The following is a 21,631-nucleotide window of genomic DNA, read 5'->3' as shown; positions in this document are numbered from 1 at the left end:
TAATCCAGAAAATTTTTCTGGATCTTATCCAAGATCACCAATGTAGTACCTCTATGAATCTGCAAGATTCACAGCCTGACTGAGTCTTGGGTGCCCCTTAATGCAGATGTGGCTTAGATCACAGCACCCAAGTCCTTTCAAACACCTGGAGAGCCTTCCAAACAAGGACAGGTGCAAATAAGCCTAGACCGTGAAGACTACAATAAATACATAATTCATCAATGCCCAGACACTGACAAATATCAATAAGCATCATTACCATCCAGGAAAGCATGACCTTGCCAAAAGAACTAAGTATGGCACTGGGAAACAATGTTGAAGAAAGAGAGATAGATATGTGATTGTCAGACAATTCAAAATAGCTATGTTGAGGAAACTCGAACAAGTTCAAGATAACACAGAGAAAGAGTTGTGAATTCTATCCGATAAATTTAACAAAGAGATTGGAATAATTAAAAAGAATCAAGCAGAAGTTCTAGAGTTAAAGAATGCAACTGGCATACTGAAAAATCTTTTGAAAGCAGAGTCTTTAAAAATCAGAGTCTTTTAAAAGCAGAAGTGATTAAGCAGAAGAAAGAATTAGTGAGTTTGAAGACAGGCTATTAGAAAATACACAGACAAGAGGAGACAAAAGAAAAAAAAGATAAAATGAAGGACACCTACAAGGTCTAGAAAATAGTTTCAAAAGGTCAAATCTAAAAGGTTTTGGCCTGTAAGAGGAGGTAGAGAGAGAGATAGGGGTGGAAAGTTTATTCAAAGGGATAGTAACAAAGAACTTTCCGAACCTAAAGAAAGATATCAATCCAAGTACAAGAAGGTTATAGAACACTAAGCAGATTTAAGCCAAAGAAGACTACCTCAGGCATTTAATAATCAAACTCCCAAAGGCCAAAGATGAAAAAGGATTCTAAAAGCAGCAAGAGAGAGGAAATAAATAACATTCAATGGAACTACAGTATGTTTAGAAGCAGACTTTTCAGTGGAAACCTTACAGACCAGAAGAGTGGCATAACATATTTAAAGTGCTGAAGCAAAAACCTTGTACCCTAGAATGGTATATCTGGTGAAAATATCCTTCAAACATGAAGGAGAAATGAAGACTTCTTAGGCAAACAAAAGCTGAAGAATTTCATCAACACTGAACCTGACCCACAAGAAATGTCAAAGGGAGTACTTCAGTCAAAAGGAAAAGAAACTTAATCAGCTATAAGAAATCATCTGAAGGTATAAATCTCACTGGTAATAGCGAGAACACGGAAGAACACAGACTATCATAACACTATAAGTGTGGTGTGTAAACTACTATTATCTTATGTAGGAAGATTAAAAGGCGAACCACTCAAAAGCAGTAATTACAACAATTTTTAAAGACAGTACAATAAGACATAAAGAGAAGCAACAAAAAGTTAAAAAGTAGTGGGATAAATTTGAGGTGTAGAGTTTTCATTACTTTTTTTTTTTACTTGGTTAAAAAGCAGTGGGATAAAGTTGAGGTGTAGAGTTTTCATTACATTTTTTTTTTTTGGCTTGTTTTTTAGTTTGTTTATGCAAACAGTGTTAACTTGTTGTCAACTTAAAATAATGGGTTATGAGATAGTATTTGCAAGCCACATGGTAATCCCAAATCAAAAAACCTACAATGGTACACAAAAAAACAAAAAGTGAGAAGTTAAATTATACCATCAGAGAAAATTATCTTCAGTAAGATAGAAAGGAAGGAAAGAAGAAAGAAAAGATTTTTTTTTTTTTCAGATTGATTCTCTTCTATTCTTCTTTATTCAGCAGATTAGGGGCTGGGCATGGTGGCTCAGACCTGTAATCCCAGCACTGTAGGAGGCCGAGTTGGGTGGATCACCTGAGGTCAGGAGTTCGAGACTGGCCAGGCCAATATGGTGAAACACCATCTCTACTAAAAATACAAAAATTAGCCAGGTGTGGTGGTGCATGCCTGTAGTCCCAGCTACTCAGGAGGCTGAGGCAGGAGAATCTCTTGAACCCAGGAGGCGGAGGTTGCAGTGAGGTGAGACCATGCCACTGCACTCTAGTCTGGGTGACAGAGCAAGACTCCATCTCAAAGAAAAGAAAAAGGAATACAAAAGAGAAGGAGAAAGCAGTCAACAGTAGTATAATTTAAGAAGCTGACCCCAGAATATATTCTGTATTCCATGTTTCTTCTATGGGTTTTATTTCCTTTCAGCAACTTCTTCAAAGAGGCAGTTTATTCTGCAGTACACTCATTAAGTCTCCTCTGAACACCCTAGAAAGGTTTTTCCATCAGAGCCTCTATCCAACTGGTTCCGTTCATTAGTTTAGTGGTGGCAATGACATATTCTGTACCTCCATCTTCCAACTAGGAGAGAAATCGCACGGCAGCAATTTCAGCAAAGGTTATGCCCCCGAGGGAAAATATCAGAGTCACTCGGTTTTCTCCCGGTTGACGTTTCTTCTGCAGTCCTGTGGGCAGTGGCTGCGGCTCCTCAAAGTGGGGCCCTGGGAGGATGCAGAGGACCTCATGGATGCTCCGCCAGCCAGGTCGGGAAACCAGCTGGGCCAGCCGCACACTGAGCAGGGCATACCCACTGTACATATAGGATATGTCCTTGGGGTTTTGCTCCTTAACATCATCCATCCAGAGGGCTAATGTTTTCCGTATAGTTGGGTAATTGTTTCTGCCCCCCGTCTGCGGTTTCAGCAGGCCGGCCTTCTCCAGGTTGTGTAAGGTCAACATGTGCTCAAAGCCGTAAGTCTGGAGAATCTCCCTTTTGTAATATTCAAAAACTTTTTGTTTGAGCCCCTATATTACACACGGATTGGAGGCAAACTAGTCTTAACACCTTGATCAATGAGTGTTTTTGGGCGATACAATCCTCAGTGTAGTTGTTGACCTTATCAATGTCTATTCCAGACATAAATTCCTGTTCCACAGTTAATTTATCAAAAAAGTCTTCAGAAGTAGTGACATCTTTCATCAATTCTGCAATTGAGGTATGGTTTGCAAGCGAGCCCCTTGCTGCCTGCATGTGGGGCAACTGGGAAACAAACTACTTGGTCTCCCCCACGGTCTTAGCATTGTGTCTTTCCTCGAATGCTGCCAAGATGATCTTAGCTTTCTTGCTGAGCACAGAGCCCACCGCCTTGAAGTTCTTGTCTCGGATCTCAGCATAGAGCTCCTCTGCAGAATTCAGCTGCAGCTTCTTTGTTCCTTGAGGAGGTCCTTACCACCATCGCCCTGTTTCTTAAGTGCAAATTTCTCTGGAGATAATTTCACATAACTGTTCTGAATGCCATAAATTTCATCAATGAGTCCTTCATATGTCAGCTGAGTGGCAAGAGGTGTTAATAAATCCACATACCGATCAAGCAACGAGAGACTATCAAAAACAGGTAATATTGAATTCTGGCTTCCTGTAAACTCTCTCTTCATCCTGATCATAATATCAGCCACTTGCCGAGCACATTCTCCTTTCCCAAAGATCTGGGGGATCGTTCCATACAGAGCGTGCAGGGTCATCAGCCCCTTGGCTGCATGGTACAGGCTCGTCTGGTCGCCCGCCAGGTAGCACTCTTTGAACGCACCCTCTGATTCCATGGATAAGAGATTACCATAGAATGGAATGAGATCTAAGCTGTACTCCTCCCTATGAATAAAGGATCCCAAGACACCCAGATCCTTCAACCGCTGTTCACACAACAGGCTACGCCATGGCACAAACAGAATATGAGTATCTCTCGTTGGGCCTCGTCTATCTTCACAGAGCACGTTTTCAGCAATTATATCCATCAACTCTAGCCTGGGTCTGACAAAAATAATAATAATACTATTCTTGACATCAGCTGCAGCAAACGATTTCCTTTAAGTGTGAACATTTTTTTCACTTCATGTCCCTTCAATAGTGAATACTGTGCAGTCAGGCCAAAGAGTCCAGTTAGGTATTCATCCCAAACTATTCCCTTGCTTCTTGCGCACTTGTCCAGGAACTCGCATAGCTCGCGATACACCGCCTGGCGCAGCCCGTTTAGGTTCAGTCGCCGGTATGACAGGTGCGCCGCCATCTCGCTCCACCACCCCCTGCCAGAAAAGATCTTAAAACAAGAAGTAAACAAATTTTAAAATGGCAGCAGTAAGTCCTTATCAATTATAACGTTGAATGTAAGTGTACTAAACTCTCCATTCAAAAGACATAGACTGGCTGAATAAATTTAAAAACCAAGATCCAATAATGTGTTGCATACAAAAAAACACACTTTACCTATGAAGACACATGTAGACTGAAAATAAAAGAATGGCAAAAGATATTCCATTCAAATAGAAACCAAGAAAGAGTAGAAGTAACTATACCTAACATTAAAAAATAGATTTTAAGACAAAAACTATGAAAAGAGACAAAGAAGGTCATTATAGAATGATACAAGGGTCAATTCAGCAAAAGGATACAACAATTTAAATACATATGCACCCAACATTGGAGCACCCAGATAAATAAAGCAAATATTATTAGACCTAAAAAGAGAGATAGATCCTAATACAATAAGAGTTGATGATTTCAATATCCCAGTTTCTACATTAGACAGATCTTCCAGACAGAAAATCTACAAAGAAACATTGGATGTAAGCTTTACTGTTAGATCAAATGGATCTAATAGATAGTTACAGAACATTTCATCCAACAGCTGCAAACTATACATTCTTCTCCTCAGCACATAGATCATTCTCAAAGACAGGCCATATGTTAGGCTCAAAAGCAAGTCTCAAAACATCAAAAAGATTGAAATAATATCAAGTAACTTCTATGACCACAATGGAATTAAACTAGAAATCAGTAACAAGAGGAATTTTGGAAACTGCACAAACACATAGAAATTAAATAATATGTTCATGAATGACTAGTGGATTAATGAAAAGATTAAGTAGGAAATAGAAAAATTTCTTGAAACAAACAGTAATGGAAATACAACATACCAAAATCTATGGGATTCAGTAAAAGTAGTACTAACAGGGAAGTTTATAGCTATAAGTGCCTACATCAAAAAATAAGAAAAACTTCGAATAAACAACATAATATGCATCTAAAAGAATTTGACAAGCAAGAGAAAACCAAATTCAAAATTAGCAGAAAACAATAAATAATAAAGATCAGAACAGAAATAAACGAAATTAAAAAAAGAAATCAACATAAAAGACCAATGAAATAAAAAGTTTGATTTTTAAAAGATAAATAAAATTGACAAATTTTTAGCCAGACTAAGCTAAATGAGATATCTCATTTACTCCGATTATTATATATTATATATTATTATTTATTATTATAATTATTATATATTACATATATTTACAAGGTATATGGGATATTTTTATATCAATGTAATTATTATACATTTTATAATTATGCATTGTAGGCCAGTATCAAAATATGTCATATCCATATACCCTATAAATATATATACCTACTATGTACCCACAGAAATTAAAAATTGTAAAAATTATAAATAAAATCAGTTAAATTAACTTTAAATATTTAAGAAAAGAAGATATACAAACAGCCAACAGGTACATGAAAAAATATTCATCACTAATCATTAGAGAAATGAAAATCAAAACCACAATTAGAATGGTTATTATTAAAAAGATAAAAAAATAACTTCGGGAGGCCAATGTGGGCAGATCACTTGAAGTCAGGAGTTTGAGACCAACCTGGCCAATATGGTGAAACCCTATCTCTATATTTATACAAAAATTAGCTGGATGTGGTGGCACATGCTTGTAATCCCAGTTACTCAGGAGGCTGAGTCAGGAGAATTGCTTGAACATGGGAGGTGGAGGTTGCAGTGAGCAGAGATGGAGCCACTGCTCTCCAGCTTGGGCAACAGAGCAAGACTCCATCTCAAAAAACAAAAAATAATAATAATAAAGATAAAAATAAAATAAAAATAAAAAGACAAAGAATAAACATTGGCAAGGATGTGGAAAAATGGATAACCTTACACACTGTTGGTAGCAATGTAAATTAGTACTGCCATCATAGAAAAACAGTCTGAGCATGTCTCAAAATATTAAAAATAGATTTACTACTACATGATTCAGATCATTTATCTAAAGAAAATGAAATCGGTATGTGAAAAAACATGTCTACACTCTCATATTTACCACAGCACGATTGACAATAGCCAAGATGTGGAGTCAACCTAATTGTCCATCAGTGGACAAATGGATAAAGAAAATGCACTATGTATACACAAGGGAATACTACCCGGCCATAAAAGAGAATAAAATTCTGTCATTTGTGGCAACATGAATGAACCTGGAGAACATTATGCTAAGTGAAATAAACCAGGCACAGAAAAACAAAAACCACATGATCTCCCTCACTTGTGGAATCTATAAAAGCTAATCTCAGAGAAGTACAGAGTAGAGTACTGGTTACCAGAGACCTGGGAGTGTAGGGGGAAGCAGGGGATGGAGAAAGATTGATCAGTGGGTACAAAATTACTGTTACATGCGATGAATAAGTTCTGATGTTCTGTATTACTGTAGGGTAACTATAGTAAACAATATTACAGTGTATATTTTAAAATATCTAGAAGAGAGGATTCTGAATGTTCTTGCCACAAATAAATAATAAATGTTTGAGGTAATGAATATGCTAAATATAATAATTTGATCAATTATACAATGTATACATGTATCAAAACATCATTGTGTACCCCATAAATGTGTACGATTACTATGTGTCAATTAAAAACAAAATTTATTTAGTAAATAAAATATCATTGGATATAAGATTTACATAAAAATAGCAGCAGTATCCCTGTACAGAAAACAATAATTACACATAATAAAATTGTAAAATACCAATAATTTCACAATAGCAACAGGAAGCATAAGGCATTTGGAATAAATGTTTTTAAAGATGTTTAGATATTTCATTTTTTAAATTGCAAATAATTTTTGAATAAAAAATAAAATCCTGTATAAAAGTAGATACATCTTTATAGCCATCAGTATAATTACAGAGACAGACATAGATACAGGTATAGACACACATAGAATAGATGTGGGTACAGTTATAGACAGATATTGATATAGATGTTATTAATGAAAACACTGAAGATAATGAAGAAATAAAATATTTCCCCAATTTATCTATAAATTAATTGCAATTGTGGTCATAATCCAATGAAGTAGTTTTTGGAATTTGACCAGCTGAAATTTATAAGCAGTAAAGAGCCAGGATTACTGAGACAATTTAGAAGAATAAGCATAAGGAAGTAGTATTTTTCTTATTAGATATTGTCTTAGCCTGTTTGTGTTGCTACAACAAAATACCTTAGACTAGATAATTTATAAACAAAATTTTACCTTCTGACTGTTCTGGAGGCTGTGAAGTCCAAGATCAAGAAGTCAACAGATTTGGTGTCCAATGAGTGCTCCCTGCTTCAAAGATGGTGCCTTGTTGCTGCATCCTCCCATGGCAGAAAGCAGAAGGACCAAAGGCCTATCTGGTTCTCTCCAGCCTTTTTATAAAGCACTAATCCCATTCAAGATTGGGGAGCCCTAATCACTTCCTAAAAGCCCCACCGTTTAATACTGTTGCATTAGGGATTTTTCATCATGAATTTTGAAAATATCCAAATATTCAATCTGTAAGGAGAAAAAAATGAAAAATATTTTTAAGACTTCAAGTACATAAAGATTTCTTAAACAAAGCACAGAAAACACAAACCATTTTTTAAAAATGGTAAATGTGACTATTTTAAGTTTGAAAACTTCTGTTTAGCAAAAGACAAATATGAGCAGTTTTAAAAAAACTACAAACAGGTTTTAAAAATGTTTAGATATACATAAAAGCAGAATAACTAGTATGATGGATGGATAAATCACTATATAAAAATTACATCAAAAAGAAAAACTGAATAAAAAATTGAACAAATGATATTAACATATAATAACAAAAGAAGAGTGCCAAATAGTGAATAAATATGAAAAGACACTCAAATTCAGGCAATGTAAATTGAAAGAATAAGATACTAACAGGTGCAGTGACTCATGCCTGAAATCCCAGCACTTTGGGAGGCTGAGGTGGGCAGATCCCCTGAGGTCAGGAGTTTGAGACCAGCCTGGCCAACATGACAAAACCCCGTCTCTACTAAAAATACAAAAATTAGCCAGGAGTGGTGGTGCGGGTATGTAATCCCAGCTACTGGAGAGGCTGAGGCAGGGATAATTACTTGAACCCAGGAGGCAGAGGTTGCAGTAAGCCAAGATCACGCCACTGCACTCCAGCCTGGGCAACAGAGCAAGACTCCAACTCAAAAAAAGAAAAAAAGAAGGTACTATTTCACACCCAATTAATTTGGCAAAAATTTTAAAAGTCTTATAGCATGTGGAGAGAAAGTGGAGAAGCAATACTGGTGGAATAATACATTGCTGTGATTATTTTGAGCCAATTTTGAGTGATCTTACAAAGCTGAATATGCATAGGACTTTTACTTTATCATACCACTTCTGATGCTTCTGATGCTAGAATAACTTTCACCGATATGCATAAGGCAATATAAAGAATGATATTTAGGCTTTAAAAAGTAGAAATAATCCAAATATCTCTTAATAAGGGACTGGATAAATTCATTTTTGTCCATTCATACAATAAAATGCTATACAGAAATTACATTGAATAAAATAGAGCTATGGTTACCAACATGCATAAATCACAAAAACATAATGAGCAAAAAAGAACAAGTTGCAGAAGCATATGTACAATATGCGTATTATTCATCCTAGAAAATAGGTAAAACTATAATGTATATTGTTTATGGATACATATATATGAAGCAATGCAATATATATGTGCATTGGAAAGTTTGCCTCTGCTATGGCCAATTAGCTCCTATTAGAGAAAAATGTTCTGATAATAACAGCCATATAATCTTTGAAAAAATATTTTACAACAACTAACTGGAGGGACTAGATATTAAATAAAAGCAGGCATAAACTAGAGAAGAGTAGACACTTGAAAAAAAAATGGAAAGGAAAAGGGTCATTGCTTTTGTTTTTAGAGTTTTTAGCCTCAGGTAGGCTCAAGACTATGCCATGAAATGTGGCTAACTCTCCAAAGGAGGGAAAAGCTATAGTCTTGCTAGCTAAAAGAACCACAGGTTATGGTTTCAGGCAACTGTAGCTAACAGAAAAAATAAGGGTGGAAATCTCGGAAAAGAAAATTCCAGAGAGGGAAAACCTTACATTTAACAACTATTTGAATGAATGCTGATACGGTTTGGATCTGTGTTCCCAACAAATCTCATGTTGAATTGTAATCTCCAGTGTTAAAGGTAGGGCCTTGTGGGAAGTGATGAGATCATGGTGGTGGAATTCTCATGAATGGGCTAGCACCATTCCCTCCGTGCTGTTATGTTGATAGTGACTGGGTGAGTTATCATGATATCCAGCTGTTTAAAAGTGTGTAGCGCCTCCCCACTCTCTCTCTCCCTCCTGTTCCAGCCATGTGAAGATCCCTGTTCCTGCTTTGCCTTCTGCCACGATTGAAAGTTTCCTGAGGCTTCCCCAGAAGCCAAGCAGATACCAGCATCATGCTTCCTGCACAGCCTGTGAACCATGAGCCAATTAAACCTCTTTTCTCTACAAATTGCCCAGTCTCAGGTATTTCTTTATCGCAACGTGAGAACGGACTAATACAACTGCTGACTTCTCCTCAGAGAAATCATGAAAGTCAAAAGACAGTGGAACAACTCTTTTAAAGAGCTGATATTAGCAACCAAAGGGGGATATCATGAGGGCTTAGACTGAATTTGGAATAAAACCCAAAACAAATCTGATCCTGTAAGTGGATCAAATATTCTTTTTCTAAAGAATATAACAGTGAGGGTCTATCACTTCTTATGCTAACATTACATGGTCAAGGAAAAACTAACAAACACTCAAAACAAAACAAAAAGGAAGGACAAAATCAAACACAAATGTCTACTTTTATTTTTTTTAAAAACGGGTAGAGGTTAGAAGATACAAGGACAAGTAAAAAATGATAGATTGTTAATACTGATTAAAAGGAGAATCTACACTACAGAAGGAGAGAAATGTACTGCAATCACTAATGAAAGTAAATGAGTTCTTAGTAAACTAAGGAGAAAAAAAAATGCATGCCAGCTAGAATTCTATGTGAAGTGGAAAAAAAAGAGAGAGAGAGAGAGACTGACAAATGGATAGAGTGTGGATGGATGAGAAAGGTAGTGGAGTGAAATGTTAATTGAGGAAAACAGGTGCTGGACATAAAAATGTATACTTCTAACTTTTCCATATGTTTGAATTTCTTCATAATACAATTTTTAAAATAAAACAATGATAGAAATAGAGATAGAAATTCTAGAGTGTTTGCACTCTGGCTACATAAATGAAAGCAGCAAGAACAAAATTGCTTTTACAATATTGTTGAGACTGTCTAGAGGACTTCCCAGGGATTCCCTTCCCAGAGTGACTTGATTCTTAGCCCAACAAAAATATTCTTGTCCATTGTCCCTAAGTGTGTTTTAAGCATTATGTACACCTGTGGTGTGGCTCAGTTTTCAAACTGAAGGCTATTTTGTTCCAGTAATTACCTCTCTATGTTTCTTTTCTGACCTTTTGGTGACTTAGACCAGTCAAGGTCACCATCTGAAGCTGAGAAAAGAACCTGCCACATAGGAAGCTGCTAAGCAAATAACAAGTGAATAAGAGGGTGAGAGCAAGAATGACGACTTAACCATTCTACCATGGAAATCAGGAGGCAGAGAAAGGATTACAACACAGAGTTAAATACAGTGCTCAATCATAAGAACCACATGAAATCAACTTTCTTTTTTGGCCACAGACCTCAGTAATTATAGATCCTATAATGGAGAGAGTAGTATCTCAGGGACCTAAAAGCTACAATGCTCTTCCTTTATCTCCACTTCCCTAGGTTTAAGGGAAGGATCAGAAGTGTCCAAGGAAAAACAATAAACCAAGAGAGAAGATAAATTATGTAAACCTAGGGAGGTGGAGATAAAGGAAGAGTATTGTAGCTTGGTCTACAATGCTCCCTAACATTTCTCATGCACCCATCATCCACCTCCCCTCTCCCTTCTCCTCTCTCCTCTGCCTAGTACACTGTCTTCCCTCATCTCCTTTTAACCTCCTTTGTTGTGCATCATCTCCTTTTCACCTTGCTCATGAAATAATAATGAGAATGACAAATTGAAAATAGTGAAGGTCTCTAAGGAATTCACAATTCTGCCGAGTATACAGATATATGAGCAGGTTTGAAATACTGATGACTGAACCTTCATGTGAGCTTGATAGAAACCTTCTATTAACCAAACCCAGAGAAAGGGCAGGAGCCCGCAAGGTAATTTTTAATTACAGGTACTTTATCAAACTCCTTTTTTGAGATGACTCATTCTGTGCTAGAGGGAATTAAATGAACGAGGAAGGGAAAGCGCAGTCACACATTAACCCCAGATTTGTCTCAGAAAAACTGGTCAGAGCTGTACATTTATAATCTGCTGGTGCCAATGCTAATCATGAATGGGTGGCTGCCCAGCCTCTGGGGCCTAAACTAAACAAACAAAAAGTAAGGATGCACTTAATATATTGAAGCATGCTATGAGCCTGGTGGGAAATGTGATGTCTTCTAAATATTGCTCATGTTGTATGTGGGAATCTGGACTACAGGGAGAGTCAACTACAAACCTCAACCACAGGTTTCCCTAATGTAAAATGTGTATTCCTGTATCTGCAAGGATTTCTATCCCAGTCAATGTGAAATAATGGGTACTGTTTTGGGAGAGATGATTAAAAGTTGAAGGGTGGGTTAGTGTGAACCTCAATGCTAGCCACCACCACCGCCATTACTAGGAAGGAGGTGGTAACTTGGAAGGCAATATAGAAAAGTGGTTAAGAGTAAAGACAATAGAAACAGGAGAAAAGCCAAATTTAGGGGGAGTCCTGCCTTATCCTTTAGTAGCCAGATAATCTCAGGCTACTTGTTCTGTTTGTTCATTCATTTACTTTTAGCAAAGGTATACATATACATGTGTATGTGTGTATGAGTACATCCCTATATATGTATGTACATACATGAATATGTGTGTGCACGTATGTGTGTCAAACAGGTTCCTGTCCATTATCACTGAAGACCAAAGGTAAAAACTTTAATTCCTTTAATTGATTTTGCTAATATTTATATTTTCTGGTATTGATTGCAACCAAATTTCTGGGGTTTCTTTCAATGCATATACTGCTATTTTTTGACGTTTCTGTCTCAAATATTGTTATTGGATTAGAGGACTTAATTCTCTAATATTCTACCCCAGAAACCCTAATATAGCGTACCTTCCCCTAGTCCCCTAGTACAGTTATATAAGAAGTTGTAGTCTTGTATACTTATGTAACAAACCTGCACGTTATGTACATGTACCCTAGAACTTAAAGTATAATAATAATAAAAAAATAAAATAAAAAAATTTAAAAAATTAAAAAAAAAGAAGTTGTAGTCAGCTCTGTATTTGTTGTTCACTTCCCTATGAGTACATCGTTAGTCACAGCTGAGCCATGAAGTATTATTACTTTATTTTCCAGGGTCAACGTTGCGTTTTCCCTAGAGTAAGTAATCCCCTCTCCCAACCTTCCCCCTTCTTTCTCACCTTCTCTCTCAGGGAAGAAAGAAGTTTTTTTTAATTGTTATCTACCTTTAAGGCATCCCCAAGATCTCACACATGAGGATAAGTCCCCTCTCAATACACCCAAGCACATCAAATCCTCCTGGATGTGACAAAGCTACCGTCCTTGGGCTTCCTTCATCACCGTGCTGAGGATTTCCTTTCCATAGGGTGCCTGCTATGAAGTTAACATTTGTGTCCTCCCTAAAATATATGTATGTTGAGCCCTGACCCATCAGTGTGGCTGTATTTGAAGTAAGGAAACAGTTAATGTTTGATGAGGTCATAAGGGTGAAGTTCGACCCTACAGGTGCAGTGTCTATAGAAGAGGACACCAGTGACCACAAGCCAGGGGGAGAGCCCTCACCAGGAGCTCACCCTCCTTGATTTCAATCTGAAATTTCCAACCTGGAGAACGGTGAAAAAGTAAATTGTTGTTGTGTCAGCCACCCAGTCTAAGGTACTTTGTTACAGCAGCACCGGCAGATGAACACACCCTCCATCTATTTCTCTGGAGCCTATGCCTTCCTCATTACTGCTCACACCCCTAATAACGGCATGGAACACGTTGGCTAGGAGCTTCTTGAGAAGAGGGGAAAGCTGAAATGTTTGAGATTTATAGACCTGGAAATATCTTTAATCTACTCCCACACTTGGTTGAACATCAGATGGGGCATGAAACTCTAATTTTTAAGTCATTTTCCCTGAGAACATTGATGACATTTCTCATTGTTCCTAGTGCATATTTCCGCTAGTTTCCCAGGCCATTCTGAAGGAGTATGGTCTCATTTCTACCCTGACTCTGAAAGTAACCTGCATGTCCATTAGTGAGAACATTAATTTGTATGTGTCTGGAGGTTTTTACAATCATTTTGTCTCCATTATTCTGAAATTTCACCATTTGCTACTTAGTAAAGATCTATTTTTGTCCACTTTGCTGGACACTCAAGCAGAGTATTCAACTTAGATACTCATGTATTTCAGCTTGGGAAATTTATTGAGTCATCTTTAAAATGAGTAGCTTTCTATTTTCTCTGCCCTTTCTTTTTGGAACCTTATTATTTGGGTGTTGGATCTCCAGGACTGACACTCTTATTGTTTTTATTTTTTCTTTCCTGTGTGATATCTCTTTTAGTTCTACTTTTCGGGGCAAAAGCCTATCTTCAATTCTATTGTCTAATTCTTATATTTAATTTTTCATTGTGTGATACATTTTAATTTCTGGAAGTTTTGTTTGGGTTCTCTATTTTTTTAATAACCTCCTGTTCATGTGTCATAGATGGCATTTGTTCTCTTATCTGTCTGAGGATTTTAAACATTTGTTTAAGTTTTCCATTTCCTGCATGTTTGCTGCATACTCCAAATTAGGTTCATTTGTTTTGTTATGTTTGCTATTTTTCTGGTTTTTAAATCTGTCTTTCAAATTAGAGGTTTACTAAAACTATCTTGACATCTCTGGCCCTCTTTATTCACCAAAGAAAGGCCTGACGTGACCGCTTTAGGAATCACCTTCCTAGCCAACATCTACAGGATTTTCTCGTTGGTTGATCAATTTTTCAGAAGAGGACTTCTCTAGTCTTCTCCAGTCCTCTTCCTTATAAATCTAATGTTTTTCACAGTCTGGGACCATCACATTGGTCCCTGTAGATTTCCACTTGACTCTCTGTTGTTCCAGAGCAGTACCTCTCTCATCAGCTGTGCCTGGGGACTCTATTCCCGAATTCCTCTGATTTAGCCTTTACAGCAAAAGTCCAGTGTTCTGCCAAGGTTAGAGAGAGGCAGTTGCTGGGATCCTCAGGGTCCCATGAGTAGGGTTCCAGGAGTTTAAACATCTATTATACATGATTCAGAAAACCATTTCAGCCTTATCTCTAGCCCTAGTCTTTCAAGTCCTTGTTTCTTCCACAGTCCTGAACTCTGGGTTGTGAAAATGGGCTAGCTTGCCGCTGAGCATCCCCTATCACTGACTCACTTTCCAATGTCTGCAAACAGCTAGGTTTGTTTCCTCTCACCCTTTACTACTACCTTAAAAATGTTACTGCTAAGGCTGGGTGCAGTGGCTCACACCTGTAATCCCAGCACTTTGGGAGGCCAAGGTGGGTGGATCACCTGAGGTCGGGAGTTCAAGACCAGCCTGACCAACGTGGAGAAACCCTATCTCTACTAAAACTACAAAAATTAGCCAGGCATGGTGATGCGTGCCTGTAATCCCAGCCACTCGGGAGGCTGAGGTAGGAGAAGCGCTTGAACCCAGGAGGCAGAGGTTGCAGTTAGCCAAGATCACGCCATTGCACTCCAGCCTGCACAATAAGAGTGAAATTTCATCTCAAAAATATATATATATATGTATATACACATATATAACTGCTATTGCCTTCTCACCCATACTCTTGGCCGATGTGAGTATATAGCATTTAAAAAGTAATTTACCATCACTGTGGTGATATTTTAGGAGGAAATTGATAAACACATGAGTTCACTCTCTGTTCTGAAACCACTTCCTAGATATATGCCCTTAGACAAGTTATTGATTTCCTATAACTCAGTTTCCTTATTTCTCAAATGGGGATAATAATGGTATTCAACTGTGTAAGGTTATTTTGAGGATTCAGTAGATAATACCTATGAAGAGCTTGAACAGGAAATTATATAACCAGCAGCAGCACCCAGATACTACATCAAGAGACTTGCGTGAGTCTCTGAGACTTGCTGGCTTCGGGTGAGACTCAGCAGATTACCAGCTGTGGTGGCTATGGGGCAAAACTCCTTCTACTCGAGAAAAGCAAAGGGAAAAATAAAGGGGACTTTGTCTTACAACTTAGGTTGTAAGACCAGCAGGGCCACAGGTGGGTAGAGCACCAAGTGGGCTTTTGGGGTCCTTGATTCCATGATTTGACTCTTGGATGGCATTTCTGGACCTTCCCTGGGCCAGAGGGAAGCCCATTGCCCTGAAGGGCGATTCCCAGGCCAAGTAGCATTCACAACAAGCTGACTTAAGAGCCTTTGGGCCATAAGGGAACATCAGTGGTAGTCTGGCAGTACTTCTCATGGCCTAGGGTGGCAGTGGGTATGGGGTGAGGCTCCTCTGCCTTTGGAAAGGGGAGAGAAGAGTGGGAAGAACTGCATCTTACGGTTTGAGTGCCAGACTAGCTGCAGCACAATTGAACACCAAGCAGACTTCTAAGGTTTTTGACTCTAATCCCTGACTCCTAGATGGCACCTCAAGACCCAGAGCCAAGGGGACCTCACTGTCCTGAAAGGAAGGACATAGACCTGGATGGCTTTGCCACCAGATGATTGTACAGCCCCAGGACCTTGAGTAAGCATAGGCAGTAGCCAGGGAGTGGTTACAGCAAGACTTGGACAATACCCAGTACTGGCTTCAGGCCTGACCCAGCACAGTCATAGCAGTGATGGCTACAGGTGTGCTTGTGTCACTAAAGTTACATGTTTAGGTGGCTCAGAGCAAAGACAGAGAAACCCTGTTTGTTTGGGAGAAAGTAAGGGAAGAGAGCAAGAGTCTCTGCCTGGTAACCCAGAGAATTCTCCAGGATCTCCAAGACTATTAAGGTAGTACCTCTACAAGTCTGCAAGAACCACAGTGTTACTGGGTGTGGAGTGCCCCTCTAAAGCAGACAGAGTTTAGGTCACAACACTCAAGTTCTTTCACGTATCTGGAAAACCTCCCAAGAAGGATAGGTACAAAAAGGCCCAAACTGTGAAGACTATAAGAAATACCTAACTTTTCAATGCCCAGACACCAAAGAACACCTACTAGCATCAACAACATCTAGGAAAACATGACCTCCATAAATAAATTATATAAGGCACCAGGGACCAATCCTGAAGAAGCAGACACATGGGACCTTTCAGAGAATTTAAAATAGCCATCTTAAGAAAACTCAAAAGAAATTCAAGATAACACAGAGAAGGAATTCAGAATTCTATGAGATATATTTAACAAAGAGATTGAAATAATTAAAAGGAATAAAGCAAAAATTCTGGAGCTGAAGAAGGCAATTGGCATACTAAAGAATGCATCAGATTCCTTTACTAGCAGAATTGATCAAACAGAAGAAAGAATGACTTTGAAGACAGGCTATTTGAATCTACACAGTAAGGAGACAAAAGAAAAAAGAATTAAAAACAATGAAGCATGCCTATCAGATCTATAAAATAGCCACAAAATGGCAAATTTAAGAGTTATTGGCCTCAAAGAGGAGACAGAGAAAGAGATAGGGGTAGAAAGTTTATTGAAAGGGAGGGCAGAGAAATTCCCAAACCTAGAGAAAGACATCAACATCCAAGTGCAAGAAGGTTATAAAACGTCAAACAGATTTACGCCAAAGAAGACTACCTCAAGATGTTTAATAACCAAAATCCCAAAGGTTAAGTATAAAGAAAGGCTCCTAAAAGCAGCAAGAGAAAAGAAACAAACAACATACAATGGAGCTCCAATATGTCTGGCAGCAGGCTTTTCAGTGGAAACCTTACAGGCCAGGAGACTGAGGCATGACACATTTAAAGTGCTGAAGGAAAAAGTTTTTACCCTAGAATATTATAGTACATCTGGCAAAAATATATCCTTCAAACATAAAGGACAAATAAAGACTTTCCCCGAGAAGCAAAAACTGAGGAATTTCATCAACACCAGGCCTGTCCTACAAGAAATGCTAAAGGGAGTACTTCAATCAGAAAGAAAAGGATGTTAATGAGTGATAAAAAAAAAAAATCCTCTGAAGATACAAAAATCACAGAGAATAGTAAGTACACAGAAAAACACAGAATATGATAACGCTATAACTGTGCTATGTAAACTACTCTCAGCCTAAGCAGAAAGGCTAAATATGAACGAGTCAAAAATAGTAACTACAGTTTTCAAGGCATAGTCAGTATAATAAGATATAAATAGAAAAAAAAACAAAAAGTTAAAAAGGAGGAGACAAAGTGAAGGTGTAGAGTTTTTATTAGTTTTCCTTTTGTTTGTGCAAACAGTGTGAAGTTGTTATCAGGTTAAAATAATGGGTTATAAAACAATATTTGCAAACCACATGTCAACCTCAAACCAAAAAATTACAATATACACACAAAAAATAAAAAGCAAGAAACTAAATCATAGCACCAGAGAAAATCACCTTTGCTGAAGGCAGACAGGAAGGAAAGAATAAAGAAAAAGACACCATTAGACAACATAAAACAAATAATAAAATGGTAGGAGTAAGTCCTTATTTATCAATAATAACATTGAATATACATTGATTAAACTCTCCATTCAAAAGACATAGACTGGCTAAATGGATGAAAAAAACAAGACCCATTTACCTGTTGCCTACAAGAAATATATTTAACCTATAAAGACACACATAGACTGAAAATAAAAGGATAGAAAAAGCTATGTCATGCCTAAGGAAACCAAAAGAGCAAGAGTAACTATACTTATATATGACAAAATATATTACAAGACAAAAACTAAAAGAGAAAAAGAAGGTCACCATATAATGATAAAGTGGTCAAGTGAGCAAAAAGATATAACAATTTTAAGTATATATGTACCCAGAACTACAGCACCAGATATATAAAGCAAATATTATTAAAGCTAAAGAGATAGGCCCCAATACAATAGTAGTTGGAGACTTCAACACTCTACTTTCAGCATTAGACAGATCTTCCAGACAAAAAATCAACAAAGAAGCATCAGACTTAATCTGCACTATAGAACAAATGGATCTAATATATAGTTACAGAACATTTCATCCAACACCTGCAAACTACACATTCTTTTCCTAAGCACATGGATCATTCTCAAGGATAAGCTATATGTTAGGCTCAAAAGCAAGTCTTAAAACATAAAAAATATTCAAATAATATCAAGCATCTTCTCTGACCACAATGGAACAAACTAGAAATTAATAACAGAGGAATTTTGGAAACAATACAAACACATGGAAATTAAACAATATGCTCCTGGACTAGGCTCAGTGGCTCATACCTGTGATCCCAGCACTTTGAGAGGCCGAGATGGGCGGATCACCTGTGGTCAGGAGTTTGAGACCAGCCTGGCCAACATGGTGAAACCCCATCTCTACTAAAATACAAAAATTAGCCTAGTGTAGTGGCACATGCCTGTAATCCCAGCTACTCAGGAGGCTGAAGCATGAGAATCGCTTGAACCTAGGAGGCGGAGGTTGCAGTGAGCTGAGATGGTGCCACTGCCCTCCAGGCTGGGTGACAGAGAAAGACTCTGTTTCAATTAAAAAACAAACAAAAAGAAAAAAACAAAACAAAACAAAAACCTCCTGAATGACAAGTGGGTCAATGAAAAAATTAAGAAAGAAATTGAAAATTTTCTTGAAACATGTAATAATGGAAACACCACAAGCCAAAAACTACAGAATAAGGCAAAAGCAGTACTGAGAGAAGCTTATAGTTCTAAGTACCTACATCAAAAAAGAGAAAAAACTCAAATAAACGATCTAATGATGCATCTTAAAGAACTAAAAAAGTAAGAGCAAACCAAATCCAAAATTAGTAGAAAAAAAGAAATAATAAAGATTAGAGCAGAAATAAATGAAAATGAAATGATAACATAAAACAGGAAGAAACGAAATGTTGCTTTTTTGAGAAGTTAAACAAAATATAACAAACCTTTAGCCAGGCTAACTAAGAAAAAAAGAGAAAAAATACCAATAAATAAAATCAGAAATGAAAAAAAAAGATACATTACAACTGATACTGCAGAAATGCAAAGGATGATTAGTGGCTACCATGGGCAACTACATGCCAAAAAATTGAAAAAATCTAGAAGACATTCACAAATTCCTAGACACACACAACCTACCAAGACCTAACCAAGAAAAAAATCCAAAACATGAACAGACCAATAATTAGTACAGAGATTGAAGCTGTAATAAAATGTCTCCCTCTAGAGAAAAGCCTGGGACCCTGTGGCTTCACTGTTAAATTCTACCAAACATTTAAACAAGAACTAATGCCAATCCTACCCAAACTATTCCAAAAAATAGAGGAGGCCAAACTCATTCTATGAGGCTTGTTACCCAAACAAGAAAAAGACACATCTAAAAAAGAAAACTCTAGGCCAATATCTTAGATGAATACAGATGCAAAAATCCTCAATAAAATACTAGCAAACTGAATTCAACAATACATTAGAAAGATCATTCATCATAACCAAGTGGGATTTATCCCTGGGATGCAAGGATGGTTCAACATATGCAAATCAATCACTGTGATACATCATATCAACAGAATGAAGGATGAAAACCATAAATCATTTCAATTGAAGTGGAAAAAGCATTTGATAGACTTCGATATCCCTTCTTGATAAAAACCCTAAAAAAACTGAGGATAGAAGGAACATACCTCAATAAAAGCCATATACAACAGACCCACAGCTAGTATCATACTGAATGGGGTAAAACCAAAAGCATTTCCTCTAAGATTTGAAACATGACAGGATGCCCACTGTCACCACTGTTATTCAATATAGTAGTAGAAGTCCTGGCTAGAGCAATCATAAAAAAGAAAGATATTAAGGGCATTCAAGTTGGAAAGAAGAAGGCAAATTATCCTTGTTTGCAGATGATATAATCTTATATTTGGAACAATCTAAAGACTCCACAAGAAAACTATTAGAACAGATCAATAAATTCAGTTAAGTTGCAAGATACAAAATCAATATACAACATTTAGTAGCATTTATATGCCAACAGTGAACAATGTGAAAAAGAAACAAAAATGTAATCCCATTAACAATAGCCACACATAAAAGTAAAGACCTAGGAATTAACCAAAGAAGTGAAAAATCCCTATAATGAAAATATAAAACACTGATGAAATAAACTGAAGAGGACACCAAATAATGGAAAAATATTCCATGGTCGTGGATTGGAAGAAGCAATATTGTTAAAATGTTCATATTACCTCAAGCAATCTACAGATTCAATGCAATCTCTTTCAAAATACCAATACCATTCTGCACAGAAATAGAAAAAAAAATCCTAAAGTTTATATGGAAACAGAAAAGGCCGAGAATAGTCAAAGTTATCCAAAGCAAAAAAGAGCAAAATTGGAGGAATCACATTACCTGACTTCAAATTATACAACAGAGCTATAGTAATCAAAACAACATGGCACTGGTATAAAGACAGACAAATCAACCAATGGAACAGAATAGAGAACCCAGAAACAAGTTCACATACCTACAGTGAACTTATTTTCAACAAAGGTACCAAGAACATACACTGGGGGAAAGACTGTCTCTTCAATAAATGATGCTTGGAAAACTGGATATCAATATGCAGAGGAAGGTAGACCCCTATCTCCCACCAAATACAAAAACCAAACCAAAATAGATTAAACACTTAAATTTAAGGCCTCAAGCTATAAAGCTAGTACAAGAAAACATTGGGGAAATCTCCAGGACACTTGTCTGGGCAAAAATTTCTTGAGCAATACCCCACAAGCTCAAGCAACCAAAGCAAAAATGGACACGTGATATCACATTAAGTTAAAAAGCTTCTGCACAGCAAAGGAAACAATCCACAAAGTGAGGAGAAAACCCACAGAATGGGAGAAAATATTTGCCGACTACCCATCTGACAAAGGGATTAATAACCAGAATATATAAGGATCTCGAACAACTCTAAATGAAAAAAATCTAATAATCTGATCCAAAAATGGGCAAAAAAATTGAATAGACATTCCTTAAAAGAAGACATACAAATGGAAAACAGGCATATGAAAAAGTATTCAATATCATTGATCATCAGAGAAATGCAAATCAAAACTACAGTGAGATATCATCTCACACTAGTTAAAATAGCTCATATCAAAAATACAGGAAATAACAAACACTGGCAAGGATGTGGAGAAAGGAAATTCTCGTACAGTGTTGTTGGGAATGTAAATTAGTAAACCCGCTATG

General features: G+C 37.1%; 1 pseudogene; it reads right to left on the bottom strand.

Moving 5' to 3' along the window:
• Positions 1–1,869: 1,869 nt before the first annotated feature.
• On the bottom strand, positions 1,870–7,639 carry LOC105492383 (vacuolar protein sorting-associated protein 33A pseudogene; annotated as a pseudogene).
• Between the last annotated feature and the right edge of the window lie 13,992 nt (positions 7,640–21,631).

The sequence above is a fragment of the Macaca nemestrina genome, chromosome 4, assembly GCF_043159975.1.
Source record: "Macaca nemestrina isolate mMacNem1 chromosome 4, mMacNem.hap1, whole genome shotgun sequence".
Lineage (NCBI taxonomy): Eukaryota > Metazoa > Chordata > Mammalia > Primates > Cercopithecidae > Macaca > Macaca nemestrina.
The sequence above is the reverse complement of the archived record's forward strand: the minus strand, read 5'-3'. Positions and strand labels throughout refer to the sequence as shown.